The following is a 23,756-nucleotide window of genomic DNA, read 5'->3' on the forward strand; positions in this document are numbered from 1 at the left end:
AGGTGCTGGGGAGGGTCTCCTGGTGGAAGAGAAGGCAGGCCACACATTGGGGAGTCCTCCCAGGTGAGTAGGCGCCCCACTTACCCAGAGCTTTCTGTCGTACACATAACCATACCTGTTTGTTTTCCACAGGTTGCAGCTCGTTCCCAGCATAAGGCGCTAGTAAATTCAGGCGCAGCTGGGAATTTTGTAGATCGCAAATTCTGTGTAGAGTTAGGGATCCAGAGGGTGGCCAGTTATATAACCAGACTGGCATCAGCATTAAGGGAGGACTTCCCCTGCCCACATACAGATCTGCCAGAGGTTCCACGTCACTAGAATGCTTCCATCTTCACCTGAACCGATTCATCCCAGGTAAAAACACAATCAAAACAATTAACTTTTAATGTACAATTACTGTTGTCTCTGTTTTAACTGGTGGTTGTATTCGAATGTACCAACCCTGTGAATTGATATTTTAAGTACCCTAGCCAGTGATACCTTCTATCAGACGTACCTGGTTGATGGATTGGCGCGGTGGAATCAGGACATTGCTGTTGCAGCTACAAGTGACAGGAAGGAGCCACACTCCTACAGTGGCATCCTTTGCCACACTGCCAACACTCTCGGGGAGAAGGTGCTTGGAAAGAATATGGTTGCTTACACGCAAATACACTGGTAATAGCAATATGATTTTTATGTCATTAATATAATGCAGCTTTTATATTTAATACAAACAGCAACACATTTATCTTTGTGAAATGTTATTATAGAATTATTCCATACTCAGTCCGGTGTATTCTCATATATTTATGTTGTGGGTTTTTTCTTTAGGGGTGCTGATAGGTTTGGAGTACCTCTTCGATCAGACAGGTTTGGGATGATGAGGGCTTTGTGGAGCTTGTGGAATTTCAGGACCTGACACTTCCAGTGCTGGAGACAGCCCTGCCTCTTGTTGGCACCTTTCGTCCTACTCCCACCCCCTCTATCAGCATCCAGTCCACAGCTGCATCAGTCAGTCCCCTGTCCTCCACTCCTAATTAATTTGAGACATCACTCCAGTACAGTGGCCTGACTGTAACAGGTATGTTGAGGCAGTCGTCACTAAATTGTGCACGATGAATCCCCATCCCAAGTGAGTTGATGGAGTCAGGCTGAACCGGTGGACTCTCATAGGACATGGCTATAATAACATCAGAGGGTGTATCGTCAACAACGCCAGGGTGATGCAGGAGACTGACCTAATGCTGCCAGTCCTCAGCCATGCCACGTTAACACAATGGTATGCTTGAGTTGTGTTGATTTGATATATAAATGTCACTTTTGTATAGAATGGATGCCAAATATTGCACACACTGGAGTTCTTTCCAGAGCACTAATATTGTCTTTTTCTATTGAAGGTACAGCAAGCATCTTAAAGCACAGGAGAAGAGTGGGATGGAACAGGGCATCTCTGCACCAGATCCACCAATGGCAGAACCAGAAAGGCTCCCTTCGGCCAATCAAAAACGGCCTTTGGAAACTGGCTATCCCTATTATTTTACTATGCCTCCAATAACTGTTGGAGCAGCCCAGATCAAAAGGAGAAGAACAGCCCCGAGCGATGGCCTACCTGCCACAGTACCAGCAGCAGATGAGGGACGAGTCCCTGAAACACAGATGGTACTGCTCCACCACAGGCAGCAGTACCATCTGTGCCTGGAACATCAGTGCTACCTCTCCTTGCCATACGGCCAATCCGCCCAGCTCTCCCCTAAGCGCAGCCTACGTTTTCCACCGATAGTACCGCTCCCCCACTCATCCCTCTATTCCTGCTGCTCAAGTCACCTTTGTTTTAGGTCCCTTATCCACTCAGAGCATGACAACAGCTCATCCAACCACAACCTGTGCTTTACAGGAAGAGGAAGCTAAAAAGGAAGCAGGCAGGTACTTTCTGCAGGAATTACAACAAGAAGGCAGATGTGGTCTTGTGCAGCAAATGTCACAACCACTGAAAACTCCCCACCCATCAACAGTACTTTGGGAACTGGTATTGTGAGGAAAGTGCCACAACAGTCAGGCCAAAAAGCAAGCTCCAGACACTGGCCCTTTAATTCCCTTCTCCCCTCCCTTCCCTTCTCCCTTCCCTTTTTATTTATGTTATTTTGATTTAATGCACTTTGATTTTGTATTTACATTTGTTTCATTTATTTTAGTTATAGGTTTTCCCACTTTGTATAAACATTATACAAATAGTTTGAAGCACTTAAAGACATTGCCATTACATACAGCACACAGTTTTCCCCAAAGCAGCACCATCTGTATTCTCCCCCTTAATTCATTCTGAGCACAAAATGCCCTTAGCTGAATGCTTTAATTACATTTTGACCAATTAATGTCAGTCTTTAAATGCTACATTGTATAAACAATTGTATTTCACTGTGTGCATATTTTAAATTCTTATTAGGTCCACTGATTTCAAACAATTGGCGAGTATGCTCACGTTTGTCCAATTCTGTATCTTCAATTAGGCTATTTGGGGGGAGGGTTAACTTCCATCAATGTAATAATAACCTCCCCTGTTATTACCAATAACAGGGGAGGTTAACTTCCATCAATGTAATTGTCTGCATCACTTCCAATCCCCCATATGTTTTTTTCTCGCAAATATATGTACATATACATACATACATATACATACATATACATATACATATACAGTGAGGGAAAAAAGTATTTGATCCCCTGCTGATTTTGTACGTTTGCCCACTGACAAAGAAATTATCAGTCTATAATTTTAATGGTAGGTTTATTTGAACAGTGAGAGACAGAATAACAACAAAAAAACCAGAAAAACGCATGTAAAAATGTTTATACATTTATTTGCATTTTAATGAGGGAAATAAGTATTTGACCCCCTCTCAATCAGAAAGATTTCTGGCTCCCAGGTGTCTTTTATACAGGTAACGAGCTGAGATTAGGAGCACACTCTTAAAGGGAGTGCTCCTAATCTCAGCTTGTTACCTGTATAAAAGACACCTGTCCACAGAAGCAATCAATCAATCAGATTCCAAACTCTCCACCATGGCCAAGACCAAAGAGCTCTCCAAGGATGTCAGGGACAAGATTGTAGACCTACACAAGGCTGGAATGGGCTACAAGACCATCGCCAAGCAGCTTGGTGAGAAGGTGACAACAGTTGATGCGATTATTCGCAAATGGAAGAAACACAAAATAACTGTCAATCTCCCTCGGCCTGGGGCTCCATGCAAGATCTCACCTCGTGGAGTTGCAATGATCATGAGAACGGTGAGGAATCCGCCCAGAACGGGAGGATCTTGTCAATGATCTCACGGCAGCTGGGACCATAGTCACCAAGAAAACAATTGGTAACACACTACGCCGTGAAGGACTACGCCGTGAAGGACGCCCGCAAGGTCCCCCTGCTGAAGAAAGCACATATACAGGGCCGTCTGAAGTTTGCCAATGAACATCTGAATGATACAGAGGAGAAATGGGTGAAAGTGTTGTGGTCAGATGAGACCAAAATCGAGCTCTTTGGCATCAACTCAACTCGCTGTGTTTGGAGGAGGAGGAGTGCTGCCTATGACCCCAAGAACACCATCCCCACCGTCAAACATGGAGGTGGAAACATTATGCTTTGGGGGTGTTTTTCTACTAAGGGGACAGGACAACTTCACCGCATCAAAGGGACGATGGACGGGGCCATGTACCGTCAAATCTTGGGTGAGAACCTCCTTCCCTCAGCCAGGGCATTGAAAATGGGTCGTGGATGGGTATTCCAGCATGACAATAACCCAAAACACACGGCCAAGGCAACAAAGGAGTGGCTCAAGAAGAAGCATATTAAGGTCCTGGAGTGGCCTAGCCAGTCTCCAGACCTTAATCCCATAGAAAATCTGTGGAGGGAGCTGAAGGTTCGAGTTGCTAAACGTCAGCCTCGAAACCTTAATGACTTGGAGAAGATCTGCAAAGAGGAGTGGAACAAAATTCCTCCTGAGATGTGTGCAAACCTGGTGGCCAACTACAAGAAACGTCTGACCTCTGTGATTGCCAACAAGGGTTTTGCCACCAAGTACTAAGTCATGTTTTGCAGAGGGGTCAAATAATTATTTCCCTCATTAAAATGCAAATCAATTTATAACATTTTTGACATGCGTTTTTCTGGATTTTTTTGTTGTTATTCTGTCTCTCACTGTTCAAATAAACCTACCATTAAAATTATAGACTGATCATGTCTTTGTCAGTGTGCAAACGTACAAAATCAGCAGGGGATCAAATAATTTTTTCCCTCACTGTACATATATATACATATCCTTTAAAAATATATATATTTCCCTTTATTACTTTCCAACCCCACCACCCCTTCCCTAATTGGAGTAAACTAGTCAACAACAATGCTTAGGCCTCTACTTCCAGCTTATACATACTATACATATTAAATTAGGCTATTTTATTGATTTACTATCCAAACAAAAGTGAAAATGAAGGTTTTGATGTTTACAGATTATAATAGATTGGGACAAACCAAAATTGACTCCTATTGGTTAACACATGTACCCTTCTGGGTATAAGAATCAGGGTCGAATGCTGACAGGGGTGAGTGGTTTGACAAAAGAATACGATTTTTTTTGCATTTAAGCCACTGTTTGAATGTTACAATGTCATGCTGTGAAATATACTGAAGAAAAATATAAACACAACATGCAACAATTTCAACGATTTTACTGACTTACAGTTCATATAAGGAAATCTGTCAATTGAAATAAATAAATTAGGCTCTAATCTATTGATTTTACATGACTGGGCAGGGGCGCAACCATGGGTGGGCCTGGGAGGGCATAGGCCCACCCACTGGGCAGCCAGGCCCAGCCAATCAGAATGAGTTTTTCCCCACAAAATGGCTTTATTACAGACAGAAATACTCCTCAGTTACATCAGCTGTCAGGGTGGCTGGTCTCAGATGAACCCACAGGTGAAGAAGCCGGATGGGGTCCTGGGCTGGCGTGGTTACACGTGGTCTGAGGTTGTGAGGCAGGTTGGATGTACTGCCAAATTATTTAAAATGATGTTGGAGGCGGCTTATGGTAGAGACATGAACATTCAATTCTCTGGCAACAGCTCTGATGGACATTCCTGCCGTCAGCATGCCAATTGCACGCTCCCTCAAAACTTGAGACATCTGTGGCATTGTGTTGTGTGACAAAACTGCACATTTTAGAGTGGCATTTTATTGTCCCCAGCACAAGGTACACCTATGTGATGATCATGCTGTTTAATCAGCTTCTTGATATGCCACACCTGTCAGGTGGATGGATTATCTTGGCAAAGTAGAAATGCTCATTAACAGGGATTTAAACAAATTTGTGCACAAGATTTGTGAGAAATAAGCTTTTTGTGCGTATGGAACATTTCTGGGATGTTTTATTTTAGCTCATGAAACATGTTGCGTTCATATTATTGTTCAGTACTTCTCGAAAATGCTGCCTTGAGCACATGGGACCTTACAAGGTTTATGTGCAATCTATCTATCTAGAATATCCTATGGAAACTGGACAAAAAAGAAGCCTCTGTGATCAATTATTTTTGACTGAGTAGATTTATCTCACTGTATTCTACAATACTTGAACTGTGTGTGTTATTTAGGATTTTTGTTTTATGTGTTATTGCCTCTGGAACAAACTTAATGGGGTAGTAGGGTGGGGTTACTTGTAGTATTAGTGGTCAACTGACCTCCCTTTCATAATGATTAATGAACAGTTTAGAGAAATTGAACTAACTATACATACACCAAATGAAATACTGTGAGGTCCAAAAGTATTTGAACAGTGACACATGTTTTGTTGTTTTGGCTCTGTATTCCAGCACTTTGGATTTGAAATGATACAATGACTATGAGGTTAAAGTGCAGCCTGTCAGTTTTAATTTGAGGGTATATTCATCCATATCGGGTGAAATTGCAGCACCTTTTGTACGTAGTCCCCCCATTTTAGGGAACCAAAAGTATTTGGACAAATTCACTTATGTGTATTAAAGTAGTCAACAGTTTAGTATTTGGTCCCATCTTCCTAGCACACAATGACTGCATCAAGCTTGTGACTCTTCAAATTTGTTGGATGCATTTGCAGTTTGTTTTAGTTGTGTTTCAGATTATTTTGTGTCCAATAGAAATGAATGGTAAATAGCGTATTGTGTCATTTTGGAGTTACTTTTATTGTAAATAAAATTTAATATGTTTCTAAACACTTCTACATTAATGTGGAAGCTACCATGATTACAGATAATCTTGAGTGAATCATGAAAAATTATGAGTGAAAAAGTTAGAGGCACAAATATCATACCCCCAAGACATGCTAACCCAGGGGTTAGATGTAATCAACGGCCAATGTTTACTTTTTGAAGGAAGTATGGTTTGAAGTGACTAAAATGCATCACAAACATTTTTACATTTTAGTAATTTAGCAGACGCTCTTATCCAGAGCAACTTACAGTTAGGTGAGTGCATACATTTTCATACTGGCCCCCCGTGGGAAACGAACCCACAACCCTGGTGTTGCAAGCTACCAACTGAGCTACAGGGGACTAACTTATTGGGAAGTTCAGAAGATCATCAGGTGATAATTTTGTATGATCTGTCTCATCATTGATGATGTTCTTTTCCCCCCAGTCTGATTTAGTGCCTGGTCTTGCCCACTCTGTTCTAATGAGTCCTGCTCGGCTTGTGGGCATTATAGAGGGAAACTTAACTTAAACCATTCAAAAGATATAGCAACATTTGTAGAAAGAAAACAGAAACCGCTCTGTTTATTACAACCGCATCTAGCAGCTAGCGGAGGTTACTGACGTAACCCCCGGTTCTATGAAACAAGCACGATTGTTTTATTTCATTGTTTCACTCGCGACCCCATTTTCAATGATGTGCTAACCTCTCACCATTACCAATAACAGGGGAGGTTAGCATTTTTGGGGGGTGTATGATATTTAAGCAAATACTCCTAGTCCTCTGAGTGTTTGTTTGCCTTATTTTTTATTAACTTTTGTTTTAAGTATGCCTTTTATTTCAAGTATGCCTTTAATTTCATTATTTCAATGTGTTATTTTATCTGGTTGCTATAATGTATGTCTTTGGTTTGTTGTTCAACATTTGTTTATTAATTTTTTGCCTGATTGATGGACCTTTACTTTTGAATGCTGGTGTTTTTATACTAAAGGGGCATCATTTTAATGTATATGTAATATGGCATGTCTTTCTTTTGATTATTCTAAATGAATAAAGAATGCATAAAGGAATATCGTTGTTGAATTCATGTCAAGAGAAAAAATTTGACATTTGCCTCAGATTAATCACGCGTAATTTGGTCAGATGCTCAAAGTCTGTCCACAAGAGATTACTCTCAGATAATTTACTTTCACTTGAAAATGCCTTCCTCCTCACAGTTAACAAGAGACCATCTTGTCTTCTCCATGCCATCAAATGTCTTATACGAAGGTATAGTTTTGGCATATGAGGATGATATTTTCTCTAATCCGATTCTACAATCTGTTGTAATCTCTGACCTGCCAGTGCAAATTGAAGGATTATAATCTACAGCCATTGTTCATTTCTTAGAGACACTCATTAGAATTTTGAAAGAAATGGTTAGAGTTAGATAGTCCCAGCACAGACAACAAATCTCAAGATTACACAGTTTTGCCTGAGATAATGACAGAGATCATCTCTCTTCACAACAGTCTTTTGGCAAGACATTGTAGAACCGCATTAGGAGGATTTATCAGAGGATCTTTTTGAGACCTCAAGCTTAGTCTTACTTGACACATTGTCTTTATTTTCAGGTGCAGACAGAGATTAAAAATTCCAGCCATGTAAAACACCAATCACAAATTATATCAGAGAATTGGGCTAAACAGCTTTCACTGGTTAATCACCCCATTACATGTCAACTAAATTGGAGCCTGCATTGTTTTGGAGATTATAGGGCTTTGTATTACAAGAGAGAGATTCAATGATAACTTTCACATCTGATTCAGAACTGTGGGTTTTTGCTTGCAAATCCAATGCAAGTCTTTTTTGTAAAACCTCTTTACAAGAACACTGGACATAAAATTGGTTAAAGGCCCAGTGCAATCAAAAATGTGATTTTCCTGTGTTTTATATACTGCGTGTACAAAACATCTCTTTCCATGACATAGACTGACTAGGTGAAAGCTATAATCCCTTATTGATGTCACCTGTTAAACACACTTCAATCATTGTAGTGGGTAGGAGACAGGTTTAAAAATTGATTTTTAAGCCTTGAGACATGGATTGTGTATGTGTGCCATTCAGAGGGTGAATGATCAAGACAAAATATTTAAGTGCCTTTGAACGGGGTACGGTAGTAGGTGCCAGGCGCACCAGTTTGAGTGTGTCAAGAACTGCAAGGCTGCTGTGTTTTTCACCCTTAACGGTTTCCTGTATGTATCAAGAATGGTCCACCACCCAAAGGACATCCAGCCAACTTGACACAACTGTGGGAAGCATTGGAGTTAACATGGGCCAGCATCACTGTGGAACACTTTCGACACCTTGTAGAGTCCATGCCCCGACAAATTGAGGCTGTTCTGAGGGCAAAAGGGGGTGCAATTCAATATTAGGAAGGTGTTTGAAATTTTGAAAATTATGAAAATGTTCTTTTAGTGTAAAAGCTGTTTAAAAAGACTGCCTGAAATTTCAGCCTGTTTTGATGGGATGGCGTTTGGCCTGCCTGGTGACATCAACAGGTGGTAAATTAGTTAATAGACCAATAAGGAAGAGAGTTCCAAACCTCTCTGCCAATAACAGCTAGTTTACAGTTTTCCCCTCCCCACTCAGACCACTCCCAGACAGTCCTAGTAAAATTCTTGCTTGAGAAATTGCTCATTGCTAATAAGCCGTTTTTATTTCTTTTTGGCCATTTTAATTTAAAACAATCACAGTAAGGTACTTCATTGTTACCCAGAAATTATTTGATATTGAGATAAAAACGGCTGCATTGGACCTTTAACTGAATCCCCGATACTTGAACAGCCTATGCTAGTATTCTACAGATTATATGATGCTTCGTTGCCACCTACTGGATAAAAGACCACATTACAATCAACTGTTAGTCGAACGTTTTAATACTACTCTTCATTCTAAAACAGATAAAATACCTTCCGTCTTTTTTTCTTTCTTCTTTTTTTTTAGGGGGTAGATCAGCTTTAATATTGCAGATAGATTGCAACTTCCATCAATGTAATTGTCTGCATCACTTCCAATCCCCCATATGTTGTTTTTTACTCGCTAATATATATATATATATATATATATTTATTTATTTATTTATATACATATACATACATACGCATACATATACACATACATACATATAAATACATATACATACATATCCTTTAAAAATATATATATTTCCCTTTATTACTTTCCAACCACACCATCCCTTCCCTAATTGGAGTAAACTAGTGAACAACAATGCTTAGGCCTCTACTTCCAGCTTATACATACTATATACATTTTATGGAAACAGTCAATTTTACAATAGTTCTATTTTGTTTGTTTTTACTCCTGAACTTCCTCTACCCTCAACCTCTCTGATCATTTTCATGATGTCCATCCGGTTTGCTTCTATATGCCATATATTTCTAACTGTGCTCTTTCACAAAAGCTCTCAACCTATAACCTATATACTTATCATGGACACAGTATGCTTTACATTAGTTATCTTGTTGTTGTTAGTTGTAATTAGTCCCATCCTTCAACTCCATTCAACACCACCCATCTATCGCTTAACACCATCCATATTGGATTTCTATTTGCCATATATTTTTCAACTGTACTGTGATGTTTTACAGAAGTTCTGAACCCTTCTATTCTCATTGTTTCTACAGATTGTAAATTGAAAATAAACAGTTTTGCTAAAAGTATTATTTTATTATTGATCGATTGACTATGACTTTTCAGATCACCCAGTAGTGCTATCTGCAGGGTTAGCTGCAGGTAAATTTTGCAATCCTTTAGCCATTCCTGGACCTGTGTCCAAAAACAAGCTACAAATGGGCAGCAAAATCTGCAGCGCTGGGAAGATTGTATCCCCCATATAAATAACATTCTATTGGTAGCAAGAATTTCATATAATAATTTAAAGTTTTGAATCCGGCGTCGTTTTGCGTATCATAAACACTATGCCATGGAATCGGTACGTCAAAAATCTCTTCCCAACTATTTTGCAATCTATATGGGACGGCTGTCAATCCTTTGGTCCTTAAATTAATCTGGTATACTTTTTTATTTATCACAATTATCTTTAACCAGTTATGTTCTTTAATGCAGGGCCGACAGTCAAGTTCCTTACTTTTTCCCCCTTCCACTTTCCTCTTCCATTTTTGCGGTAATGCTGGAATTATTTGGTTGTAATTTTGGGTAGAGCAGACATTTCCATATGTTTTTGTTAGCTGCGTGTGCGACATAACTCCACCAGTCCTACCTATGATATCCTTTACGAAGATTATACCTTCCGTCTTTGGACCTTTAATAATTTGGGGAATACTACCAATGCAGGTTTGTCCTAATGAAATTCATTCAGGACTCTGTAATGTTGGCATTCAATGTATCAGAAAAATCTCAATAAATGATTCTGGCTAAAGAATCCTGGAGTGTCTAGGCTGGCTGAACAAACACATTACATGATCCAAATGCATCCCAATGTAACACTTTGTGAACATTGAAACAACAAACATATCCATGATTCTCAGGGTAACACGGTGAGTTATTATAGACACAATCTAACATGTGCAGTAAACTGCAGCCTTCACATTGTTATGATCCTTCGGTGAAAGGGTCTTCTCTGCTGCGTAGACAAGAGTGGACTCGTGTCAGTCGTAATTCACCACAGAGCTTCTCCATGGCTTCCCACCATATCCGACTGCAACTGAACACAGAGCGATCAAGAGGACTTTTACATGGGCAGGTTATATGATGACTGACTGAGTATATTGTATCTTCACAGATCTTATTTAAAGGACTTATTGATCCAGACCCGAGTTCCGTGCCTGGGAAATGGTCCATTAATGCAGCAAGAGAAATAGAGTCATTCTGATGGCATGGGAGTGAAGCAGCACTTCATATACTGTAACAGCATGTCTCATATTGCAGAGAGAGAGAGAGCTAGTACTTCTTAGGCACTAGCATGCATTGGCTTGTACATATGTAGCATGGGTAAGCAGCTATTTGGAGGCATAAGCAGGCTTGGGGCTTCAGCAGGTGAAGCAGGTCGGACTGGGAGGTGATGTGAGCAGCATTGCTTAGCAGAGATGTTCCTGTAGGTAGCTCCTCCCACTGGAGCTGGGGTTAGCAATTTCCTCAGGCAGGGGGTGGAGTTAATCGGCATCTCCTCCACAGATGATCTCCAGAGTGTTAACATAGTTACTGGACACTTCAGACTGACCAGGCAAGGAAGAAATAGAAATGCCAAAAAATGCCACACAAAAAGGCCCAAAATCGCAATCGCATGTAAATCAGATTGGCTGACCAAATGATAAATCACAGGATAGAAAGGTTGGGTTGGATACAAATTCATTCTAATTCATGCCAAATTTAAAGGTCAATAATATAAATCAACATAGTTATTTCATTGGTCAAAACGATGAAGATGTACAAACTAAGGTAAACATTTTCATGGGTTCAATTTCTATGCACCTATGTCACAAGAAGCCGGCTACACTTACCTCGATAGGGGAGTAGAGAGAACAACCAAACATATTTTTGAACTCTGCCCTGATGTCCAGCATGTCCATCTCTGAGCGACTGACCATTATCCTGGTCATCGACTGACCATTACCCTCAAAGTCCCCATGGGTGTCCCCCTACAGGTCATCAACTAACATCTGGAAGGTCAAAGGCCGTGAGTTATCAACAAGGCCACAGGGTTTCATAATACTAGACTATATTATATCAGATGTTATATACATGTTCATTTCCTTAGTTCAGATATGGACAAATCCAATATCTGGGGAAGCTATTTTGTTTTTCTTTATGCTGGAAAATCTATTAAGTTAGTATTTAGGGAGGTAGAGCACTACCCTGCTGGTAGTTTTCTGGTAGGCTTTACAGATGAACTGACGCTGGGCATTGCTCACAGTTAGAACTTCAACCAGGGTTTACACGCACACACTTGCATGCACACACACACACACACGCACGCACGCACACACACACACTCACACACAAACACACACACACACATACACAAACACACACAGAATGTTTACAAAAACTGAAAGGGAGTGAACATTCCAATCAAAGTGAAAATTCCTATCATGTGGCAATAAAGTAGTCCTTTCTTGGTTAGTATGTGGGAGAGTACAGTGGAGAGCTTCAAGAGAGTGTGGTGGATTGATTGACATTCCTACCGATTCCCTCAATGGCCTTAGAGCAACCACATGTTCTGCTGCTTTGAATCCTGCTTTCTCTTTAATGGTTCCTCAGTCGGTAGATTGAGAAACAGAAAAACATTTCAAGAAACTAGTTTAAAGCAAACTAGTTTATAATTACATTAAGGTAGTTAGCCCGTGGTTGAATTAAAAGTATAACTTAGTAGGCCTACCATTACTGTCAAAGAGGAAGGTGAATCCAAAAGGAGATCCAAGTTATCCTGAAAAGGAAATGTACAATCCTACCATCAGAGGATCATTATTGACAAAACAGAGCAGCAGTCAGCCAATGCATGCCAGGTCAGGTAGAGAAGTGACAGATGTGAATACAGAACTTGCAACATTTACCATCTAAAACATTTTGTAAGATTGTTATTTCCATCACAGAACATGGTGACATACGGTATCTAGTTACTTACCCAAACAGAGGCCATTGCAGCAGTTTATATTCTATAACTGGGGAGGAGCAGGGTAACAATTCATAAATTGTTATTTCTTTGTGATTATGCTTGGCATCATTTGTACAGGAATTTCAAATCCATCTTTATTGACAGTACAACGTCAGGCTACATATTCCACGTACCGGTAGGTGTGTTACTTTAGGCATTTAAACAGAATTTAATCTAAATCAATCTGAAATGACGATCTGAAATACAACCAATCTTTTTGAGATTATAATAACATTCTGTATCATATCTGGCAAGAGCTGATGTGAAACGGACTTGATAATGTCGAGAAAAGAGTCAAAGAATGCTAAATGACGTATTTCATTAAAGGAAACTTGTACAATAGCGTGTCATACACTCAATAGTCATACGTTTTCCGTTTTATAATCAGAAAAGTATATTTTTCGCCTTACCTAAACAAGAGTTGTCAATAGTTTTCATCTGTATTTACACTTTGAGGGAACAGTAGCTGGTGTGCCCAAGACTTAACTGAATATTATTCATTTTCAGAGTCTACTGTAAACAGAGCTCCATATAGCTTCATCACTGTGTGAGATCATAGTTATTAAGAAGAATGGGATGATGTGGTGATTGCGGTCTCTAACTGAGGTGCTAAGTTACAGATACATGTAAGAAAAATAATTGCTTAATCAGTGAAAAATAAATAAATGCAATGGCCACAAGACAAGGGTGTGTAAAACCATTTAAAGACCAACAAAAAACGGAGAAAGCACGATCATCATTTCAAACTACAACAACTAGAAACTGTTATGTTTTAATTTGGACAACATTGTCAATGCCCAGCTTTGTTAAAGTAAATCCACTTTCAATCAAATCTCATTTTAGCCTTTGCAGTGTCACGGATTCTGCCGAGACTGCTCCTCCTCCTTGCTCGGGCAGGCTTCGGCGTTCGTCGTCCCCGGAGTACTAGCTACTACCGCTGGATGTTCTCGATATTTGTTTGGTCTGGTCTTGTGTGTGCACCTGTTTCGTATTGAGTATTGATTATGTCACCTATAAGTTTCCCTGTTGGTTTGTTTGCAGTTGTGTGTAATTGTCCGCCTGTCCGATTGGTGTCTCGTTTGATGTTTAGTGTTTTACGCGTGTGTGCGTAATCGTTCGCCTCCCTTGTTTTGAGGCCTTTTGTTTTGTCTTTGTGCTTTCTAGTAAAGTCATTTTGGACTTAGCCTCCTTGTCCTGCGTTTGACTCCACCACTGCATCCACATCAGTTACGTGACAGAATTACACACCTTTCTATGGAGTCAGCAGGAGCAGCGGCGGCACCCGAGTCGCTGGAGGATCGGGTCAGCTGCCAGGACGCCAGGATCCAGCAACTCGGGTCCGCCATGCAAGAGGTGATGAACACCCTGCGCCGATGGGAGAGAGGAGGCGTGCCCACACCTCCTCCTACCTTACCACCACCATCGGCCAGTCCTCTTATACCAGCACCGGAGTCCAGTGGGATTCGGCTCTCGCTCCCGAGGGCGTATGATGGCACCGCAGCCGGGTGTCAGGGGTTCCTCCTGCAGGTGGAACTCTACCTGGCTACCATACACCCGGCGCCCTCGGGATACGAGAGCGTTTCTGCCCTCATCTCCTGTCTCTCCGGCAAGGCGTTGGAGTGGGCCAACGCCGAATGGAGGGGAATAGACGCCGCCACCATCACCTACGCGGAGTTCTCCCGCCGCTTCAGGGCGGTTTTCGATCATCCACCTGAGGGTAAAGCGGCGGGGGAGCGTCTGTTCCACCTCCGACAGGGGAAGAGGAGCGCACAGGAGTTCGCCCTGGATTTCCGGACTCTAGCGGCGGATGCGGGGTGGAATGAGAGGGCCCTCATCGACCACTATCGGTGTAGCCTGCATGAGGACGTTCGTCGAGAGCTGGCCTGCAGGGACACCAATCTATCCTTCAACCAGTTGGTGGACATGTCCATCTGTCTAGATACCCTGCTGGCCACCCGCGGACGTCCCGAGTTGGGGCCGTCCATTCCATCCTCCAGCACCTCCGAGCCGAGCCCTATGGAGCTCGGGGGTGCTGGCGCTAGAGAGAGGAGGAGAGAGAGCCCGAGGGAGGCCGTCCCCTGCACCAACTGTGGTCGTAGAGGACACACTGCGGCTAGGTGCTGGGGAGAGTCTCCAGGGAGTCGGGGCAACAGGTCACGCACTGGGGAGTCATTCCAGGTGAGTAGGCGCCCCACTTACCCAGAGCTCTCTGTTGTTCACTTGTGTATACCTGTAATATTTCCCCAGGTTGCATCTCATTCCCAGCATAAGGCGCTAGTCGATTCAGGCGCAGCTGGGAATTGTATTGATCGGAAATTTTGTGTTAAGTTAGGGATGCTCCCTTCCCTGTCCATGCCCTAGATAGCCGTCCGTTGGGATCTGGGTTGATTAGAGAGGTCACAGCACCACTAAAGATGAATACGCAGGGGGGTCATGAGGAGATCATTCAGTTATATCTGATCGACTCTCCTGCGTATCCCGTGGTGCTGGGGCTTCCTTGGTTAATCGCCCATGATCCCACCATTTCGTGGCAACAGCGGGCTCTCAAGGAGTGGTCTGCCCAGTGTGTTGGGCGATGTCTAGGTGTTTCCGTAGGGGCGACCACGGTGGAGAGTCCGAACCAAGTGCCCGCAATGCACATTCCCCCTGAGTATGAGGATTTGGCACTCGTGTTCAGCAAGACTAGGGTCGACGCGGTTGCCACCTCATAGACAGGGAGATCCAGACAGGGGCAGCACTCCCGCGGAGCCATGTGTATCCTCTGTCTCAAGAGGAGACGGCGTGTCACGCCCTGGCTCTAGGGACTCTATATGTTGAGCCAGGGTGTGTATATTCTATGTTTTGTATTTCTGTGTTGACCAGAGTGGTTCCCAATCAGAGGCAACGAGTGTCAGCTGTTGCTGGTTGTCTCTGATTGGGAGCCATATTTATAGAGGCTGTTTTCCCACAATAGTTGTGGGATCTTGTTTCCAGTTGGTTTGTTCCGAGTTAGGTTTGTCCTTTGGATGTCACGTATCGTTTGTTGTTTTGTTTCGCTGTTCGTGTTATCATCCGATTAATAAAGTATGTTTGCTTTCAACGCTGCGCCTTGGTCCGCTCACTCTAGCGATCGTGACAGAAGATCCCACCATACCAGGACCAAGCAGCGTGTCCAGGAGCAGGCGGCCTGGACATGGGAGGAAGCGCCGGGAAAGGAGCTGGAAAGGTTGGCGATGGCCCAGGTGGGCAAATCGTGGTCCTGGGAGGACATGCTCGGGGGCAAGGGGCCATGGGCTAAGATTAAGGCCCTGGCGAGAGAGGAGCAACGGCGTCAACAGTATCGTCGTCGGACGGACGAGAGGCAACCCCAGAAAATGTTTAGGGGGGGGCACACGGCATGGGCGACTGGGCAGCAGGAGGCTGCCACAGGGCGAAATGGGAGACGAGGAGAGAAGGCCACCGGGTTACGGGAGCCATAGGTGAGAGGAGGGAAGGAAGTTGTAGAGGCACGGCGAGAGGTACTGAGGTGTATTGCCAGTCCGGTCCGGCCTGTTCCTTATGCTGACAAGCCTACGTGGGGGTCTGCCCCTGCACAAGCCTCGGTGCGAGTCGTCAGCCCGGCCCGGCCGGTTCCTGCTCCTCGCACCAAGCCTACGGTGTGCGTCGCCAGCCCGGCCCGGCCTGTTCCTGCCCTTCGCACCAAGCCTCACGGTGTGCGTCGCCAGCCCGGCCCGGCCTGTTCCTGCTCCTCGCACCAAGCCTACGGTGCGCGTCACCAGCCCGGCCCGGCCTGTTCCTGCCACTCGCACCAAGCCTACGGTGCGCGTCGCCAGCCCGGCCCGGCCTGTTCCTGCCCCTCGCACCAAGCCTACGGTGCGGCGTCGCCAGCCCGGCCCGGCCTGTTCCTGCTCCACGCACCAAGCCTACGGTGCGTGTCGCCAGCCCGGCCCGGCCTGTTCCTGCTCCTCGCACCAAGCCTACGGTGCGCGTCGCCAGCCCGGCCCGGCCTGTTCCTGCTCCTCGCACCAAGCCTACGGTGCGCGTCGCCAGCCCAGCCCGGCCTGTTCCTGCTCCTCGCACCAAGCCTACGGTGCGCGTCGCCAGCCCGGCCCGGCCTGTTCCTGCTCCTCGCACCAAGCCTACGGTGCGCGTCGCCAGCCCGGCCCGGCCTGTTCCTGCTCCACGCACCAAGCCTACGGTGCGCGTCGCCAGCCCGGTCCGGCCTGTTCCTGCTCCTCGCACCAAGCCTACGGTGCGCGTCGCCAGCCCGGTCCGGCCTGTTCCTGCTCCACGCACCAAGCCAGGGGTGCGAGTCGTCAGCCCGGTCCGGCCCGTGCCTGCTCCACGCACCAAGCCAGGGGTGCGAGTCGTCAGCCCGGTCCGGCCCGTTCCTGCTCCACGCACCAAGCCAGGGGGTGCGATCGCCAGTCCGGTACGGCCCGTTGCTGCTCCACGCACCAAGCCAGGGGTGCGCATCGTCAGCCCGGTCCGGCCCGTTCCTGTTCCACGCACCAAGCCAGGGGGTGCGCATCGTCAGCCCGGTCCGGCCCGTTCCTGCTCCACGCACCAAGCCAGGGGTGCGCATCGTCAGCCCGGTATGGCCCGTTCCGGCTCCACGCACCAAGCCAGGGGTGCGCATCGTCAGCCCGGTCCGGCCCGTAGCTGCTCCACGCACCAAGCCAGGGGTGCGCATCGTCAGCCCGGTCCGGCCCGTCCCTGCTCCACGCACCAGGCCAGGGGTGTGCGTCGTCAGTTCGGCACAACCCGTGCCTGGGTCACCGGTGCCTGGTCAGGTACCGGTCAGCTGCTCCACACCGGAGCTGAGGCAATCCGCTTCTACGATGTCCAGTCCAGCTCCGGTCAGCGGGGCCAAACCGGACCAGGGGCGCCACGGGGGGATGGTTGAAGGGTGGTGGTCTAGCCCGGAGCCGGAACCGCCTCCGAGGAGGAATGCCCACCCAGCCCTCCCCTGGGTTGTTGATGTTTAGGCGCGGTCGCAGTCCGCGCCTTTAGGGGGGGGTACTGTCACGCCCTGGCTCTAGGGACTCTATATGTTGAGCCAGGGTGTGTATATTCTATGTTTTGTATTTCTGTGTTGGCCAGAGTGGTTCCCAATCAGAGGCAACGAGTGTCAGCTGTTGCTGGTTGTCTCTGATTGGGAGCCATATTTATAGAGGCTGTTTTCCCACAATAGTTGTGGGATCTTGTTTCCAGTTGGTTTGTTCCGAGTTAGGGTTGTCCTTTGGATGTCACGTATCGTTTGTTGTTTTGTTTCGCTGTTCGTGTTATCATCCGATTAATAAAGTATGTTTGCTTTCAACGCTGCGCCTTGGTCCGCTCACTCTAGCGATCGTGACACGGCGGCTATGGAGACATACATAGCCGAGTCCCTGAGACAAGGATACATACGGACCTCCACTTCCCCTGCGTCCTCGAGTTTCTTTTTTGTGAAGAAGAAAGATGGAGGGTTGCGCCCGTGTATTGATTACCGTAGTCTCAATCAGATTACTGTTAAATACAGTTATCCTCTTCCTCTGATTGCGAGTATGACTGAATCATTACGCGGAGCGCGTTTCTTCACAAAACTGGATCTCAGGAGCGCCTACAACTTGGTGCGCATTAGGGAGGGAGATGAATGGAAGACAGCATTTAGTACCACCTCGGGTCATTATGAGTATCTCGTCATGCCATACGGGTTAATGAATGCTCCTTCGGTCTTCCAATCCTTTGTGGATGAGATCTTCCGGGACATGCATGGGCAGGGTGTAGTAGTATACATTGACGACATCCTAGTGTACTCTGCTACACGGGCCGAGCATGTAGCACTGGTGCGCCGAGTGTTGGGTAGGCTGTTGGAGCATGACTTGTATGTCAAGGCAGAGAAATGTCTGTTTTTTCAGGAGTCCATCTCCTTCTTGGGTCATCGGTTGTCCGCGTCAGGGGTGAAGATGGAGGTTGACCGTGTGTCAGCCGTGCGTAATTGGCAAACCCCAACCACTGTTAAAGAGGTGCAGCAGTTTTTGGGTTTTGCCAATTACTACCGGAGGTTTATCCGGGGTTTTGGACAGGTGGCAGCTCCCATTACTTCCCTGCTGAAGGGGGGCCCGGTGCGTCTGCAGTGGTCAGCTGAAGCGGACAGGGCGTTTGGTAAACTGAAGGACCTGTTCACTTCGGCTCCGGTGCTGGCGCACCCGGACCCCGCTTTACTGTTTCAGGTAGAGGTGGACGCGTCAGAGGCCGGTATTGGGGCAGTGTTGTCGCAAAGGTCAGGCACGCCACCTAAACTCCGCCCCTGTGCTTTCTATTCTAAGAAGCTCAGCCCGGCGGAGCGAAATTATGACGTAGGGGACAGGGAGCTGTTAGCCGTAGTTCAAGCCCTAAAGGTGTGGAGGCATTGGCTTGAGGGGGCTCAACACCCTTTTCTCATTCTGACTGACCACCGTAACCTGGAGTACATCCGGGCAGCTAGGAGATTGAACCCTCGTCAGGCTAGGTGGAACATGTTTCTGACCCGGTTCGTGTTTAAGATAACGTGCATCCCAGGGTCCCAGAACGGTAAGGCAGACGCCCTGTCCCGGCGGTATGACACAGAGGAGAGGTCCATTGAGCCCACTCCCATACTGCCGGAGTCTTGTCTGGTGGCACCGGTGGTGTGGGAGGTCGATACGGAAATCGAGCGGGCGTGCATGTACCGACCCTACTCCCCCAGAGTGTCCAGTGGGTCGGACGTACGTGCCGCTCGAGGTCCGTGATCGTCTCATTTATTGGGCTCATACGTCACCCTCCTCTGGACATCCAGGTATTGGCCGGACAGTGCACTGCCTTAGCGCTAAGTACTGGTGGCCAACTTTAGCTAAGGATGTGAGGGTTTATGTCTCCTCCTGCTCGGTGTGCGCTCAGTGTAAGGCGCCTAGACACCTGCCCAGGGGGAAGTTACAACCCCTGCCCGTTCCACAACGGCCGTGGTCTCACCTCTCGGTGGACTTTGTCACGGACCTTCCCCCCTCTCAGGGGAATACCACCATTCTGGTCATTGTGGATCGGTTCTCTAAGGCCTGTCGTCTCATCCCAATGCCGGGTCTCCCTACTGCCCTACAGACCGCTGAGGCTTTGTTTACCCACGTCTTCCAGCACTACGGGGTGCCCGAGGATATAGTGTCTGATCGGGGTCCCCAGTTCACCTCTAGAGTCTGGAGGGCGTTCATGGAACGCTTGGGGGTCTCGGTGAGCCTTACCTCGGGTTACCACCCAGAGAGTAATGGGCAGGTGGAAAGAGTGAACCAGGATGTGGGTAGGTTTCTGAGATCCTATTGCCAGGGCCGGCAGGAGGGGTGGTCGGGGTATATCCCCTGGGCAGAGATGGCCCAGAACTCTCTTCGCCACTCCTCTACTAACCTAACCCCTTTCCAGTGTGTGTTAGGGTATCAGCCGGTTCTGGCACCATGGCATCAGAGCCAGATCGAGGCTCCTGCGGTGGATGAGTGGTTTCGGCGTTCGGAGGAGACGTGGAACGCTGCACACGTCCATCTGCAGCGGGCCATCCGTAGACAGAATGCGAGCGCCGATCTCCACCGCAGTGAGGGTCCGGTGTACGCACCTGGAGATCGAGTCTGGCTCTCGACTCGAAACCTGCCCCTTCGCCTGCCCTGCCGGAAGCTGGGTCGGCGGTTTGTGGGGCCATTTAAAGTCCTGAGGAGATTGAACGAGGTTTGTTACAAGTTACAACTGCCTCTTGATTACCACATTAACCCCTCGTTCCATTTGTCTCTCCTCAGGCCGGTGGTAGCTGGTCCACTCCAGGACAGTGAGATAAGAGAGACTCCTCCGCCCCACTGGACATCGAGGGGGCTCCGGCGTACTCAGTCCGGTCCATCGTGGATTCGATACGTCGGATGGGGGGTCTACAATATCTCGTGGAGTGGGAGGGGTACGGCCCGGAGGAACGGTGCTGGGTGCCTAGGAGGGACATTTTAGATCCATCCCTCCTGACTGAGTTCCACCGTAGTCATCCCACGCGCCCTGCTCCGCGTCCTCCTGGTCGTCCCCGAGGCCGGGGTCGGCGCACGGCTGGAGCCGCGCGTCAAGGGGTGGGTACTGTCACGGATTCTGCCGAGGCTGCTCCTCCTCCTTGCTCGGGCAGGCTTCGGCGTTCGTCGTCCCCGGAGTACTAGCTACTACCGCTGGATGTTCTCGATATTTGTTTGGTCTGGTCTTGTGTGTGCACCTGTTTCGTATTGAGTATTGATTATGTCACCTATACGTTTCCCTGTTGGTTTGTTTGCAGTTGTGTGTAATTGTCCGCCTGTCCGATTGGTGTCTCGTTTGATGTTTAGTGTTTTACGCATGTGTGCGTAATCGTTCGCCTCCCTTGTTTTGAGGCCTTTTGTTTTGTCTTTGTGCTTTCTAGTAAAGTCATTTTGGACTTAGCCTCCTTGTCCTGCGTTTGACTCCACCACTGCATCCACATCAGTTACGTGACATGCAGATTTAAAAGTTGGGAGGATTATGCAAAAGAAACCACCACAACACACATACAGTGGGGAGAACAAGTATTTGATACACTGCCGATTTTGCAGGTTTTCCTACTTACAAAGCATGTAGAGGTCTGTAATTTGTATCATAGGTACACTTCAACTGTGAGAGACGGAATCTAAAACAAAAATCACATTGTATGATTTTTAAGTAATTAATTTGCATTTTATTGCATGACATAAGTATTTGATCACCTACCAACCAGTAAGAATTCCGGCTCTCACAGACCTGTACGTTTTTCTTTAAGAAGCCCTCCTGTTCTCCACTCATTACCTGTATTAACTGCACCTGTTTGAACTCGTTACCTGTATAAAAGACACCTGTCCACACACTCAATCAAACAGACTCCAACCTCTCCACAATGGCCAAGACCAGAGAGCCGTGTAAGGACATCAGGGATACAATTGTAGACCTGCACAAGGCTGGGATGGGCTACAGGACAATAGGCAAGCAGCTTGGTGAGAAGGCAACAACTGTTGGCGCAATTATTAGAAAATGGAAGAAGTTCAGGATGACGGTCAATCACCCTCGGTCTGGGGCTCCATGCAAGATCTCACCTCGTGGGGCATCAATGATCATGAGGAAGGTGTGGGATCAGCCCAGAACTACACGGCAGGACCTGGTCAATGACCTGAAGAGAGCTGGGACCACAGTCTCAAAGAAAACCATTAGTAACACACTACGCCGTCATGGATTAGTATCCTGCAGCGCACGCAAGGTCCCCCTGCTCAAGCCAGCGCATGTCCAGGCCCGTCTGAAGTTTGCCAATGACCATCTGGATGATCCAGAAGAGGAATGGGAGAAGGTCATGTGGTCTGATGAGACAAAAATAGAGCTTTTTGGTCTAAACTCCACTCGCCGTGTTTGGAGGAAGAAGAAGGATGAGTACAACCCCAAGAACACCATCCCAACCGTGAAGCATGGAGGTGGAAACATCATTCTTTGGGGATGCTTTTCTGCAAAGGGGACAGGACGACTGCACCGTATTGAGGGGAGAATGGATGGGGCCATGTATCGCGAGATCTTGGCCAACAACCTCCTTCCCTCAGTAAGAGCATTGAAGATGGGTCGTGGCTGGGTCTTCCAGCATGACAACGACCCGAAACACACAGCCAGGGCAACTGGCCTAGCCAGTCTCCAGACCTGAACCCAATAGAAAATTTTTGGAGGGAGCTGAAGGTCCGTATTGCCCAGTGACAGCCCCGAAACCTGAAGGATCTGGAGAAGGTCTGTATGGAGGAGTGGGCCAAAATCCCTGCTGCAGTGTGTGCAAACCTGGTCAAGACCTACAGGAAACTTATGATCTCTGTAATTGCAAACAAAGGTTTCTGTACCAAATATTAAGTTCTGCTTTTCTGATGTATCAAATACTTATGTCATGCAATAAAATGCAAATTAATTACTTAAAAATCATACAATGTGATTTTCTGGATTTTTGTTTTAGATTCCGTCTCTCACAGTTGAAGTGTACCTATGATAAAAAAGTACAGACCTCTACATGCTTTGTAAGTAGGAAAACCTGCAAAATCGGCAGTGTATCAAATACTTGTTCTCCCCACACATAACAGTTGAGTTGAGCCATAAAACAGTTATATTTATGGTGTGAGGAGGACAGCGGGAAATTAATCAATCTCATCCACAGCTTCTATTACTAAATACGTTTCAGTATGAAATATTGTGGTTTGTGAAAGTCTTCTCACTGAACGCTCTGTAGTTCTCACAACAATAATAAAGGCCCTGTGGGAAAAAGGATGTACTACAAGGGGTGCTGGACAATGGAGAGCCTGGCCGTGACATCAATCCCTGCGGGTGTCTCAGGGGGAGTTGGGATATGTAAGAAAAACATTTGTATTACACATTTGCAAGTGTGTAACAGGACAAATATTTATTATCATGTATTATTATTATTATTATTATTATTATAAGTTGAACTCTCACTGTAAGTATACATGATCAGGCCCCAGAGTCTGTCTGCACTTTGGCATCTCTAGCTGCAATAAATTATAATAAGAGGTACTAACTAAGGTATTCACTTGTTATTGTAAGAAATGTAAGAAAACAAATCCACTAAGTTTTTTACTTACCAGTGATAAGGTTGCTTGAGGCAAAAGCAAACACAGCCAGAAAACTGGAGGTTCGCTGGTTCAAATCCCAGGTCTGACAGGCAAATCTGATGGGAAGTGAGTATCCTAAATGCCATCTCCTGCCATTGTGCCCTTGGGCAAGGCACTTAACCTCTGGAAAATGGCTCAATAAAGGACTATTTTTATCCATCATATTCTCACAGGATGTCCACAATCTCTTTTGGCGTGACCTCTGAACTCTCCATGTCAGTTTTCTCCTCCTGGTTCTTACAGCACAGGGAGTGCA

The 23,756-nt window shown here is 46.2% G+C and overlaps 1 long non-coding RNA gene across 1 annotated transcript; it reads left to right on the top strand.

Annotated features, from left to right (window-relative positions):
* Window positions 1-251: 251 nt before the first annotated feature.
* Window positions 252-2,067, top strand: LOC121583409. The gene is made up of 4 exons (XR_006003519.2): window positions 252-354; window positions 463-657; window positions 814-1,261; window positions 1,380-2,067. It is a non-coding gene; the product is annotated as an uncharacterized LOC121583409 (long non-coding RNA).
* Window positions 2,068-23,756: the final 21,689 nt, after the last annotated feature.

Source organism: Coregonus clupeaformis, chromosome 15 (assembly GCF_020615455.1).
Source record: "Coregonus clupeaformis isolate EN_2021a chromosome 15, ASM2061545v1, whole genome shotgun sequence".
Classification (NCBI taxonomy): Eukaryota; Metazoa; Chordata; class Actinopteri; order Salmoniformes; family Salmonidae; genus Coregonus; species Coregonus clupeaformis.